At 48.1% G+C, this 14526-nt stretch overlaps 1 protein-coding gene across 6 annotated transcripts in view; it reads left to right on the top strand.

Moving 5' to 3' along the window:
• Positions 1 to 14526, top strand: part of SBF2 (SET binding factor 2) — a 2080461-nt gene that overhangs the window by 1952865 nt on the left and 113070 nt on the right. The gene's annotated exons all lie outside the window — the stretch shown is intronic.

Below are 14526 nucleotides of genomic sequence, written 5' to 3'. Positions count from 1 at the left end.
TGTTGTTCTGTCGCAGACCCACCTCCCCTTTGGGGTATGGGTGTGGTATCTATTCTAAGTTAAAGAATCTGCAGCTAGATGTCTCTATCAGATGTACGAGTTACTTACCTTCGGTAACCATGTGTCTGGTCGAGACGTCGTCTAGCCGCAGATTCCTTAACGCCCACCCAGCCTCCCCGTTCTGCAAGGACCTTGCCAAGTGGGGTTCTCCGTTGGCCCCCCTTTTACAGTTGGTATTGGTTTTTCTCTCATGGGTGCTCACATTGTTGCATCTCTTCGAAATTTGCCATAATATAGCTCACTCCCTCTCAGGAGTTGCTGTTACCATAATACAGTTGTCTCCCTCTCAGGGGTTTATTACCTGTAAAACGATGCCTTTTTGATTGACCTTCACCAGGAGATTCCACTTCACTTATTCTCTCCTGCTGCCTTCCCGCCTTCTCTATTGGCTCAGGGTTCTGGTCTCCTCTACAGTAGTCTTCTTGGGGATCTGTTCACTTCTGTTTCAGACCTCCATTACTATAGGGGCCTGGTGGCCAACACTTTGGCCAATATTTTGCGTTGAGCAGCGATAGGGGTCGGTAGGATGCGCAATCTTGGGTTGGTTTCCCCGATTAATGGATGGCCACTATTGTCGCCATATGCTGGTCTTTGGAGGGTTCTCCTTCCTCCAAGCTGACTTCGTACATATTCAATAAATGCGATGTGACTGTAGTTGCTGCTTTTTTGTATAGTTCGATAGGGATGCCATTCGGTCCCAGGGCCTTCCCTGATTGTATGTTACCTATGGCCAAAGCTAATTCTACTGATGTGAAGTCTGTTTCTAGTGATTGGGTTTCAGCCATTGTGAGTGTGGAGACCTGAATATCTTTGAGGAATGCTGTCGCTTCCACTGGGGTTGCCATGGTTGTGTGGGGCATAGATCTTCTCGTAGTGGAGTGCAAGTGTATTTACTATCTTTTGCGGGTCTGTTATAGTTTCTCCAGTGTCAAATTGGAGCTGCACCACCCAAGGGTCAGCACCCTCTTGTCTATCTAGTCAGGCCAGGAACTTGCCGGCTTTATCCCCAACTTCATATACCTTATGTTGAGTGTCTGCTAGCCTAGCTTTTGCATCCTCCTTCATGTGTTCTTTATATTCCTGTTTTTTAATATTTAGTCGATGTGCATTAACTTCGGAGGGATTTTGGGAGTGTATTGCCTCCAGTTGGCTCACTTCTTACTCTAGGGCTTCCGTTTTCTTTTTTCTTTTTTGTGACCAGAGATTAGAGAGATGGTTTGTCCCTGGAGTACTAGCTTATATGCCTCCCATAAAATTAGGGGGTAAGACATTGAGAGCTCATTTTCTTTAAAATAATGTTGTGTGGCTGTGCTCAGTCCCTTCCAAATCTTAGGATTTTTCAGGTATCCCGGGTATATTTGGAATATGCGGCATTGAACTGGGGCATGCAAAGTATACTTGACCGAAGCAGGAGAGTGATCTGAAATGCCTCTGGGCAGATGGGTCGTCCCCTCGAACTTCCCCACACTATCTGCCAATGTAAGTATATAGTCTATTATGGAGAGACTGTTGTGCACACCTGAATGGTATGTGTATTGTTGCGCCTGCGGAAATTTGGAGAGACAAACGTCCACCAGGCCAAGCGCTTCTAGGAAGTACGCTAATCGGGAGTTTGTGCGATGTTGTTGCCTAGGGGGCGTCCTTAAAGTGTGTCAGCTAGGGTGATGTTAAAGTCACCCCCCACTATTAGTTCCCCTTCTGGAAGTCTTAGTAGAAATGTGCTGAGTGCCAGAAATGCCAGTGAATGGAGTGCCGGGGGGATTTATACTGTACCTATGTTAAATGTACATCCCTCCCATTGGCACGAAATAGCTGCGAACCTGCTCTAATCGTCCATTCATGTTTGTTTGACAATGAGTGGCAATTGCTTTCTGACCATGATCCCCACCCCTCGTGAGCCTGATGTATACCTGAAATGTACTGCTAACCGAAAGCCCCATCTATCAAGGGCCTTACATGTCGACCCCCAAGTGTGTCTCCTGAATTAAGGCCACTGCCGGTACCTGCTGTCTGAGGTACTGCAAGACCTGTCCCCTCTTTATTTTATCGTGGAGGCCATTCACATTCCATCAGTGGTAGGAATTGTAGGAGAGTAGGGTCTGCTTTCTATGTTCACCCCCACTTTTTGCTTTTGCTTCACTGGTTTTCGACTTAGATGTGGCTGTGGGCCTGCCAATCAGACCCACAGCCCTGCTGTTCTCTCTCTAAATTTATACTATGTGCTTTAGGTGCATAACCCAATTGGTTAGGATCACCTTATTGGCCCCTGTACAGTGTGCCTTAGGTACCCAGGGCATAGGTGTACCCTAGGCCTACCAGGGGCTGCAGCATGTATTGTGCCACCCCTGGACTTCCATTATGACACAACTGGCTGATCACTCAGCTGGGGCAAGGTTGTGTAATCACTCCTTGCTTAGGTGTAGTATTCCTATACCTACCCTATATATAGACACATGTGTACCTATCAGCCACTCCTATGGCAGGCCTTAACAATCCTGGAGGCAGAGTGCTTGGTAACATGTGAGATGGTGCTCTAGCATGAGCTGAGCCTGTCTGCAGCTTTCAGAACCATGTCCTTATAGCTGTTCTATGATATAGCCTACCATATACTCTTAAAGTGCCTTATAATCTTAAACGGTTATGGTAACTATGGTTTGGCTTTATCAAAACATGTCGTGTAAGGTGTCTAAGACTTTGGAATAATACTCCCATACCATTTCTGGCAATGAGGATATTATTCCTCCCTTCTAGAGGGAGAAGACATGTTGAAACCTACTTACCCGGTTAAAGTTAACCAGAGCCCCAGCATCACAAAATGGATGCTGCTGCCACAGACACAAGTCTGACCTCCTGCTGCTGGGAGTCCTTCCAGCGGGGGAGGCTTGGACAATAGGTTTCCTGCCTTGGGAGGTGCGAGCACCACTCTAGACAGGCTTTAGTGTATTGGGGCAGGGAGGGTTGAATGAAACGAGACACTGCCTGGGGCACACAAGGTGTCCCATGCATAGTTCAGTTCAAACCAGCGCTGGGGCACTCCAGCCCCAGCTCTGGCGCGAAACTGGACAAAGGAAAGGGGGTGTAACCACTCCCCTTCCTGGTCCCACCCATAGGAGGGACCTTGCAGGTAGCCCAGCCCAGCCCACTAGCCCAGTATATCAGTAGGTAGCTGAGCCCTGCTAAATTAGATCAACCTGAATCTGCAACTTGTACAGAAACTCTGGACCTTCGACATTCGACCTCGGGAAGAAGACTGAAGAAATCTCCCTTGTGGCCAAGGAGTGACCACCCTAGGCAATCAGGCACCATCCAGCGACCGCTGCTTTGCTTTGCGACTGATCCTACGAGGGACGACTGCAGAGACTGACCAGCGCCGAGACTTCCAGACACCTCTGACCCAGATCCACATCTCCAGCGAAGCTGAGACCCGTGGAGGCGACGAAGGACGTGGGACCGGCGACCTGGGAAAAGTGGCTAGTACCTGACTAGCGCGACTTCCGAGGCTCCCTCGAGGCTGTGCTTGTGGAATTGAGAAGCCCCCATCCCGAGCACCATCTGCAAAGAAGATCAGCTCCCCACACTTCACGTGTTCTGCGTGGGGCCCTTCTGCACCTGAACTGCTCGACGTGTTGTCCGGTTGCTGGCCCGTTGGCTAGTGACCCTTTTGACGACGAACCTTTAATTTCATCTTGCTGGTCCGGCTCCTCCAGACTGGCACCCGCTCCTCTGTCAAAGAGAAGCACCCCAGACCTCCCTGGTCTGCACCAGAAGCAAGTCCTCCATCCTGCGTGGGTTCCGCTTGCCAAGGCTTGTTGGGTCCTGACTCGACTTCGACGCCGCCGACAGCAAGAGCCTTCGTGGGACAGCTCACCTCCAGGTCCTGGTCGTCCTCAACGCCTCCTGGTACCCGTGACTGCTGCGACAAGCTTCACCTCTTCACCTGCATCTTCACGACATCGCCTGGTTCCTTCCTGGTTCCTTCCCGGCTCCTGGCTGGTGACCTAGACTCTGTCCCTTCTGCTTGCAGGTTCCTTCCTTCTTGATCCCCACCTTGGGATCCACCGGACACTCTTTACTGACTGCCTGTCAGCAACTTTCCTTCAGGCATCCATAGGAGTCGACGACGAAACGCGACGCAAGTTCACACCTATGCACCCGCAGCCCGTGGGCTAGGTAACTTGAGCATTTCGGTGCTCACTAGGGTATTGACTATCCAAGGGTCTATTTTCCGAGTCTCGACTTCCTAGCTATACCAGAAGTGTCCTAAAACTGCTAATTTCTAATAACTTGCATTTCTATCGACTTTTACGCATTACGCGTGAGTGTTTCCACTCTGCACCTGAATCCCGTGGGCCTCCCACTTCCTAACCTTTGGTAGTATAGTGTAGCCCCAGTGATTCCCTAGGCCTATCTTGTGTTCGTGACAGTGGTCCTTATACCACTTACTTAGTATATGGTTTGCGTGGCCCCTAGGGCTTAACTGTATTACTTACCTGTGTGACTTACTGTATGCTTAATTAAGACTGTGTTGTACTTACCTCGAATCTCATAAAGAGTGCTGAGGGTTTGACTAGAATAAATACATTCTATTTTTATATATATCTGTTGTGGTGTCCTTTCATTTGGTATTCAAGGGATTACGTATGGTATAACAGCTGGCTTCACATGCCATTCAGAGTTTAGCCTAAGACTGCTCTTGTCCATGCTACCACTAGGATAGCTGGTCTATAAGGTTGACTTTACAACCAATCACCATAAGGGTTGTTTGGACTGATACAAGGTGTACACTAGAATTAGTGACATCATCAGGCCAACTTCTCACAGGAATGGACCATTCGTGGAATGCGCCATGGGTGCGGAGGTGGTGCTGTTAGTGCGGTGCCTGTGCCATATGGATTATCTGTATGGAAAGGTTGGAAATGGCTATTGAGGCGAAGGTATTATGTGGCAGCATTGAAGTCGTACCATAAACCATTTCAATCAATCAAAGTAAATTAAGTAATAGCTATATAGCTCTACCCCCATTCCCTCCCCCCTCCCTACCTCCCTGCATGATGGATTTAAAACTACCCGCCTCCCCAACTGCGCAGAGTGCCTGTTACCCATACCCTGGTGCCTTTGTGGGAGGGGGCGGGGGGAGCTTTTCCAGTATCCCCTCCAGACCAACCCCTTGTCCATAGTGTAGTAAATCAGCAACATTACAGTAACTTGTGCAATAAACTAGGAGTGCAGAAAGAGCAAATTAACTTGTACTATACATTAGTCCGATGATTGGCTCTTGTCGCTTTGGGAATCGTGTCAGGTGCCCATGCTCATCTGGCTCATGATCGTTGCTTGTGAGGCAGGGCTTTATTACTACAGTACCATGTTGACTTTATTTGTATGGAAGAACATTGTGCCAGTAAGTGAGTACTGCAGTCCTTAGTCTCATGCGGAGGGAGGGGCCCCTCCACTCTCAGCTTCCCATGCCCAACGCTCCGTTTGTTGATACTGTCTCTTCTGTTTCTGCTTGCATCGCTTCCTGTAATTGTTGACCATGTTTTTTTCCGGGGTCATCTGCTGTCATTTTTAACGTTATCAAGATATAAAGCAAGTAATGGTGGAACCAATGACTTGAAAGCCCTGTCGTCTTTACTGTCCCGCATTATCCCACAATTTTCCTTCTTGCACAAGGCTTCTCTTTACCCATGATACTTTTTTGAAATTCCACCTTTAGCCAACTTTTTTAAGATATATTTTTATTGGTTTACATATTGACAAATATAAATTTCTATTAATCCTTTCGGAATTTTAGTAGCACAATTTAATAGCGCTTATGCATGATTGCCTTGCCTTCTGACAACGCTCACATAAAACAGTTACTTTTGGATGACATTATATATTCACATTTTATGTCCCCAAAGTCATATTGATACTTGATGCCTCATATAGGGCGAGAGCTCCTTCTCATTGCCTCCCACTGTTCTCTCATTCTTAGTGATTGTTTAGCCGTATCATCTCTTATGGCTACATAAAGTCTAGTGATACAGACACATCCTTGGCATGCCTCAACCTGTGTCATCAATATTTGGGGACTAAATGCCCACCAGTGTTATTTCTGTAGCATTTAATTTCCCTGTAGAAGCTGATGTCTACCAATATCATCTTCATGTAGCTTGTCTTCTGCAAATGGTACATAGGGTGCAACCATAGTCCCATCTCTGTTGCATGTGTACTGTACTTGGCATGATAAAAGCACACCCTACGTTTGTGTTTCATTTTATTCAGCACAAACACATCCGAGAACTGTAAAAATTCAATAATACACAGATGATTGATCTTCTGATTTGTTCGTCTTTTTATTCTTGTTTCTTTTGAAGTCAGATCAACAACAAATATCACAATAGTGCCAACACGTGTTTCGCGCCCACTGCGCTTCTTCAGGGCTGTCAAACAAACAAAATAATAATAAACTTAGATTTCATATATACAAGCTTACAAATGTACATGTGATTATAATATTACATTTTTGTGAGTTTATAGATTCTAACAAATTACTCCCTAACAAATCATGATTAGCATTGACCACATACAAAAACAACAACAAAAAAAGAGAGAAAAGACAACGAAAAAGAAGAAGAAGAAGAAAAAGAAAGAAAAAATGGGGCTGAACTCGTTATTCTACCTTAAAACATTAGGTTAAAAAACTAGACATTTTCGTGTTTAAGTATCCATGTATATTTAAGATTTATAGTTCGTTTAGGACTGGAGCATAGTTTACCTCATCTTCCATTTTTAGGCTCTTTTCTTAGAGAAACTTGAAAGAAACATCCGAAAATGGTAAAGACTCCCTTACTTGAGAGGCAGTTCCTAAAATGACATTAATTCATTTTTTCATTTTTCTCATTTTTTTACCCTATTAATTAATCTAAGTATCTCTCTAGGTTAACTTCAATGTGCATTTAAAGTAAATCTCACCTTATTATTCAGTCTATTCCACACAGAAACTTCATATAAAAACTGTTGTTCGTTGATAATTTTGTTAGCGTTCCATGATACGATCTAGAATTGATAATCAATAGTTTGCTTAGTTCCACTATACTCAAAGAATTAATGTCAGGTTTGTTGTCAAAAAAGTTTTTTTCTGCAAGTTTCATAATGAACATAATTCACATTTTATGCTAGTGATCAGTCTACATAGAGGTTAAACGGAGCTTCTGTCAAGAATTAGGTAATAAGAAAAAATAAAATTGGAATTCTAAAGAGACTAATACTTTGAAGTCTATAAACTATTCAGGAAAACGGTTCTACTCTTGCCAAAGTTTCAGTCTTGAAATCTCCTCCTTACCGATAGTTCAGCAGCATCCAGCTTTCGAAATTACCGTCTGTATCCGCGGGTGAATCTCTGTTGATTCACTTCCGCTTTATATACACCTCCCCCAATTACCAAATTCAAAGTTATGGCGGGAAAACAAGAGCATTAACTGTCGGAGATATACTGGTCGCAACCTAAATATCAAATTTACAGCAATCCATAAAATTCTATTACGAAGGAATCAAAAGTCCCATACATTTACATACGTTATAAGAATTGTCCTCGGTTTTATTTAATTGTATACAAAAAATAGATGTATCCGTAGCGATTCAAAAATTATCACCGTTTCAATATAAGAATCGAACCCCTAACATAAGCTTCATAGTAATGGTGTGTTACAACTAGGTGAGCTATCCTATTCCCTATTCAAAAAATAGAATCATCCTTTATTTCTACCGAATATTATCATTAAAAAATGATTATTAAAACGAAAACCATAAATATTTCAAAATTAGAAACAAAAGTTAACCTTGATAATATTTTAGTTTTAACGTACTGCACTGTCTTATTTATCGCTCGATAGAATTTGTTGTAATCCAATATATTGTTCATCTATAAGCAGCTGCATCTACTGCAGACATGCATACAGCACCCCCTGCCTGATTAAATATTCTCCTACTCTCAATCTGTTCTACTAGTTGTTTGACCGCTTGACATTCCATAATGATATTGTGAGCATACCCATTCCTGATTGCTGTATGTTCATAAGTAAGCGTTCTTTTCTCTTTGACCATTCATGCATGGTTTGTGCTAGTCTGAGATTATCCAACATCGTGCTCTATACGTACATAGTCCCAACTTATACCGCCATTGGGCACTATGCCACATGCCCATGCTTCCATCCATATCCAGAAACATAAACCATAGTTTGATGCACATAAATTCTGTTCTGTTGTGGTATTTACATCGTTAACTTTGAACATTTGTAAAAACTCGCTAGAGCAAAACGAAATGAACAAAAATATACACCAAACAAAAAACAATACGTCCTTATGTTTCGACGTGATCTTCCCTCTTCGTCTTTCATGCAATTTTCTAGTATTTTGGTTCAAAGTAGAAGATCGTTTAACTTTTTTGGGTACGCTCAGTCTCCTTTGCCAGTGTCTCAACTTGAAAAACTCTATTCACGTCGCCATGCAGAGCCGTTCTCACTAGGTCCAAATCAATAGCAACTGCATCCCCTTTGGTTTTGAACAAGGTTCATGTGTCTTGCATTTCTTTAAACACATCTGTCAGCAAGGATTCCATTGTTTCCTGCGATGCCATTCTTGAACCCTCACCGCTGGCAGCCAATGGTATGGCCATTTGTTCTGATTGGTCTCAGCTGCCGGTGCCTTCATGGCTTTGTCTTTCACCATTGTGGGTACTGGCATTAGGCTCTTAACCTACCACTGTTTGCAGCAAGCTCACTACCACCTTGTTGCACAATATTTGCTGCATTGGAGGTCACAGTCTGCCTTTAAAATGAATAGCAACGTTTCAATGGCACAGCAGTTTTGTTTATATGATATGATTCACATCTTATTGAAACCACTCGGTTGCTAATGAGGGCATACAGGCAAATGGGAGCTGCATGCCCCTTGTGCTCTAAATCATTTCTTTAACAATAATATTGTTGCCGTTTATTATTATAGGTGCAGAAAAACTATTTTTCTGCCTTCTGGTGTCAGAGATCTCTAGTAAGCTCAAGTTCATTGTGAGCAGACAGCCTGACTCTTGAATACACAATGTTGAATGGAGGACAGCCGGCCAAAATAGGAGTTCTGCAGAACTGGGGTTCCAATGGCTACGTCTAACCATAGGTGGTGCTCCGTAGGTACCAGACTAGATCTAGAAATCTTCTGTAACAGCTTCTGTGCACCAGTAGGTGGCACCTTCAGCAGGCCGCAGCCCTGCCACTATACATGATGACACGGAGTTGCATAGCGGCATCAGTCATACACGCTGACATCACTTCCCCTTTTTCTGTGATCTTATATGTGGAACCGGAGCTCTTCTACTGATTTCCTACTTGACTAAAACTAATTTGAAATTCTATGACATTTTTGTTCAGTGTGCAAGGATGTCACCTTCAAAGAAAACCGGGTTTGAACCATGGTGCTTGTGCCATAAACAGATGTCGCCCAGCATCTGCCTTTGGTGCCTCAGTACTCCTTTATGCCCTCCTGAGCCATCAGGAAGCGGGAAACCAAACTCAGTGCCTCCAAACACAAAAAGCATTGTTGCTCCCAATCCATGTCACTTGGCTAATCACATTTCCGATCACTCTCACTACGCAAGCTAGAAATAAAGTCAAGGATCTGATAGAGACTACTAGCCGCAGATTCCTTCACGTAGAATTATCCCCAGGCGTGAGACTGGATCCGGAAACTTTTTGCCATAGCATCCCTGCGTGCCGGGGGCGGGGTGAGATCACGCAACTCTGCCCAGGCGTCGTCCGCGTACGTGACGTCAGCGAGGTCACATAAGGCCCGCCCCGGCGCGCCCACATCAGTTTTTTCCTTTTCCGCATGCAACGCGGATCCGTTCTTTGCTGCGGGCCTGTTTAAGGCCCCCTTTCTTCCATTCTTTTTTGGTGGGAACAGTGTGCGAATGCCTTCGGGCTTTAAAACTTGCACGTTTTGTGGACGTCTTATGTCGGCGATGGACCCTCACCTCATTTGCATGTGGTGTTTGGGGGAGGATCACGGCACCTCAGATTGTGCGGCGTGCCAAAAGTTGAAGCCAAAGTCGCGGCGGGAGCGCCAAATGAAACTACTCCTGGTGCGTCTCTCCAGGTCGACATCCTCCCCTCGGTCTGCTTCGGCGGACGGCTTCAGGTCCGGCCGTGGTCATCGTCCTCGCCTTTCTCCGATGTCACGTGAGCGTAGCTCCCCGGTGGGCAAGTGTCGCAGTTCGTCCCCGGGGGCTGGTTCTCGGCCTACCGGGGGTGTGGACTCTCTACAGGTGATGCGGCCCCGCGTGTCATCCTATCCACCATTTCCCGGTGTTGGGGCATCGAGAGTCCAGATGGAGACTTATGCGGCGGCTTTGCAGGCCTCGCTGGCGTCTCCTCCTCCTTTCTCTCCTGGGGAGTCGGCGGATCCCCCGTCTCGTGCAGGGCCCTCCACGGCACCGCCGTGGCTCCGGCGCCGACTGGGTAAAATCCAGGCTTGGAGGATGTGGTGCTGTTGGGGTGCGGCTCCTCTGGGGCACCTCCTTCAGGCCACGGCGCCTCTGCCTCGCCGCAAAACCCGCGGGGCGTCCCTGTGGTGTCGCGGGAGGTCGCCGGGGCTCAGGTCGCATCCCCGAGCCCTTCTCGGTCCCTTGGCAGGGTGGTCCTGTCTAAGGCCAAGGTGATGCCGCTACGGCGCCGGCAGCAGCTGGACCGTGCGGAGCCACAGGGGTCAGTGGCCCCTCCTCATCCCGCTCCGGGTCGCGGTCAAGGGCAGACCCCTCGTCCTTCTCTGGGCCCCTCTCATACCTCCTCACAGGCGGCTGCCTCGTTGGAGGTTGTATCGTCCCTGGCGCCACCACAGGGGTTGCCGGGCAACCTTCGCCTCCTTTTGGGCCGTGGCCAGCGGAGGGCTTTGGGCCCCTCCCTGGGCCCATCCCGTTCCCCCATGCAGGTGGTTGCCTCACCCCTCAGCTGCCAGTCCCCTTCTGCGGACTGCTTTTCCCTCCCTGCCGCCCCTGTTGGCTCCGCCATCCAGAGAGGCCCGCTGGCTGGACACTTGGGGACGCAACAGTTTTGCCTCGACCAGTGCGGCCCAGCGGGACCTTAACACCTTGTGTGTGCTGGCTAGGGCCTCCTCCTGTTTGTGGGACTCGGCTGAGTCTCTTGGGTCTGCAGCGTCCCAGGAGTCTGCTCAGGTGGATTTGCGGCACCATGCATTGGATGGCCGGGAGCTTCTGGCATTTATTCTCCGCTCCGCTTTAGACGTCTCTGAGGCGCTGGGCCGGGCCATTGCTTCCTCAGTCGCTCTCCGTCGCCATGCTTGGCTTTGGGACGGCATCCTCCCTGAAAATATTCAGGAGAGGCTCATTGATCTCCCATTTGATGGCAGTCTGTTATTTCATGCCCCGGCCGACTCCGCCATCCAGAGGCTCTTGGCAGGGCTTTGTCCTCCTCCTCCTCCTCTGTTCCCTCCTCAGTGACTGCTGAGTTAGGGTTGCTTTTTGGTCTTTTTAGGCTGGCGGTTATGGTTGTGGAGTATGTTTTATTGGCTGTTTACATCCTTCCTTGGGACTTTGGCATTGTTGGCTGCTGGACGGCCCCTTGTTGTTGTGTGTGAGTTCTGCAGGAGTTGTTGCGCAGACTTGGCCCTGAGATTGGGCCCTCTGCTTTGCTTGGGCTGCTGTCAAGCCTGTAGCGGTGATGTTTTTTTCCCAGTGGTTCTTTTGTTTCTTACTCTGCTGCGGAAGTTCTTCCAAAGAGGGTTCCCATATATTGGGACTTAACGTGCCCTATGTGGGGTTATGGTAGCTGTCATATGGCTTGTGCTCTGCTGGAGGGTTTTGGTCGCCTTCGGGTACCTGTTCTCCTTGGTGTTTACGTAGGTTGCTTTTGCTTCCTAAGGTCGTGTATGCGGCCACTCGTGGTGGTGGCCCGGGCCTCTCCTCCTCGCCCTGCTTCCGTTCTGCGGTCTGGGATGTCCCTTTCCAGGCGTTGCCTACTTGGTCTTCCTGGGGCCTCGGGCTGTTCTTCTTGCTTCTGGCCTTGACTGCCGGCATTGTTCTGGCTGACAGACTGCTCTCCTCCCTCTGGAGTGGGCTTGCCTTCTTCTACCTAGTTTCCTTGGGCTCTCTAGGCTTCTTCTTCTTCCGTCTTCTTGTCTTGGCATTCAAAGGTAGCTATGCTGCCTTGTGGGGGAGTGAGGTGCTTTGGTCTCTCAGCCCTTAGCCTTGGTTCCTCTGCTGTGAGTGTACGAGCCTCTTCAGCCTTCTTTCCCTCTGACATCCCCTTGGGGTCAGTGGGGTTCTGATTGTGGGGGTTCCCTTGGCCTGGCAGGGGCGAGGTTCTACCTGGTCCACAGATCTGGTCCCCTTTGGGGCCCTCTTTTCTGCATTGGCTGGTGGGGTCCTTTCGCAGACCCTCCTTCCCAGGGGGTATTGCTAGGGTATCTATTCTACATGAAGAAATCTACGGCTAGTAGTCTCTATCAGATGTACGAGTGACTTACCTTCGGTAACGATGTATCTGGTAGAGACGATTCTAGCTGCAGATTCCTTCACAGCCCGCCCTTCCTCCCCTATTCTGCGAGGACCCTTGGGTTGGTCTTCGGAACTCGCCTCCCAGTGGGGGGCTGTGTCTCCTGTGAGTGTCTTCCTTGTTCTTGATGGGTGGCTCTGTCTGGGGGCGGTTCATTCCTCCCTTGGTTCTTTGGAGGATAGGTTTTCAGTGCGCTGGTGCCCTGCTGCTCGGGCTACTCCAAGTTTGGGGGGGGGGATATTGCTTCTATCCTTGTCCTCCCTCCCCTTGCTTCCTTCCATTGCTGTCCTATGGTTTGAGAGTCCTCTGGCCATGTCTTGCCCTTGTCCTTGCGGGTGGTTGCCCTCTAGGTTGGGGTGGCTTGGTGGTTTGTTGTCCCTGTCTGTCTTGGGACTGGTCCCCTTCCTTGTTCAGGATGAGGGGAGTGGGCTTCCTACGTGTGCCATGACTTTTATGCCTGTCCTTCCCTTTGGGGCACAGAGATGGGAGGTTGTCTATGTGCGGGCAGGGTGGCTGCGCAGGTTTCTGCTTGTTCTTCTTCTTTCTTCTTTCCCTGCCCTTGGGGTCTGCGGTGTTGGCACTACCCTGGTGGTGTCGTTAGTCACCGTTTCTTTGCAACTTTTCTTCTCTTCGCACACTGTTCCCATGCTCCCGCAGTTTTTTTTCTGGTGATTCCGTGTTGTGGTGCAGAAAAGTTCTCCGAAGAAAACTGACGTGGGCGCGCTGGGGCATGTCTTATGTGACCTCGCTGACGTCACATACGCGGACGACGCCTGGGCGGAGTCGCGTGATATCGCCGCGCCCACGGCACGCAGAGATTCTGTGGCAAAAAGTTTCCGGATCCAGTCTCACGCCTGGGGCTAATTCTACGTGAAGGAATCTGTGGCTACAATCATCACTACCAGATACATCGTTACCGAAGGTAAGTAACTCGTACAACAAGTAAAAAAAACACATAGGAAGAGTAAGTGAGGCTCTTTGACATAAAGATGGTCCTGATCTTAGGCGATGTCTTATAGTTGGTGTTCCAGAAACCAGACACCAGCTTCACCTTCCTCTTCGGGGCTGATGCTGAACCAGGAGCTCATGTGACCCAAATTCCCTAGCTCATTGTAGAACCTTCATCGAGTTGGATCCTTTAAAGAAGTCATGCTTATTCAAGCCCCCTCTGCCACTCCTTCTGGTCCCAACGACCCAATAGGGGCTTCTATTGGATTACTGGTGGTAGGCCATCATGTAGTGCAGGCTGACCCTTGATGAAGTCACCCCACTTTTAACAACAGGCAATGCATCAACCCCTGTGCCACAAGCCTCTCTGGCCATTCCTTCAGTGGCACTGGTTCTGGATCCAATTTTGTCTTCCGTCTTAGATTTGGACCCTTTCTTGACTAGGGTGTGACCTATTGTAGGAAAGCGATCCTTTTTGCATGGTTACCTCCCTAACGTTGTGCCAGATACCTGATGCCAACTTGACTGAGTGTGTGCTTGGAACCTGCTAACCAGGCCCCAGCACCTATGTTCTTTCCCAAAACTGTACCTTTGTTTTCACAATTGGCACAACTCTGGGCCATATGTAAGTCCCTTGTAAAAGGTAACCCTGGTACCAAGGGCCTTGTGACCAGAGAGGGCCTTTTAGTGCTGCAGAATGTATTATACCACCCTCAGAGACCCCTCACCTTAACACCCCCATACTGCCACTGCAGGCTGCGTGTTTTGGTGCGGACCAAACTAAAGAGTCAACATGGCACATAGTCCTGTGTGCCTTGCCCACCAACACAACCTGTGGCGTGGGTATGTCACCCCTCTAGCAGGCCTCATAGCCTTAAGACAGGGTAAACGCTCCCACAGGTGAGGGCATAGCTGCAAGAGCAATATGCCCCTACAATGTCTGTGCCATTCACAGACATTATAAGTGTAGTGAAGC

This window comes from Triturus cristatus, chromosome 3_2, assembly GCF_964204655.1.
Source record: "Triturus cristatus chromosome 3_2, aTriCri1.1, whole genome shotgun sequence".
Taxonomy (NCBI): Eukaryota; Metazoa; Chordata; class Amphibia; order Caudata; family Salamandridae; genus Triturus; species Triturus cristatus.
This window is presented reverse-complemented; position numbering and strand designations above follow the sequence as displayed.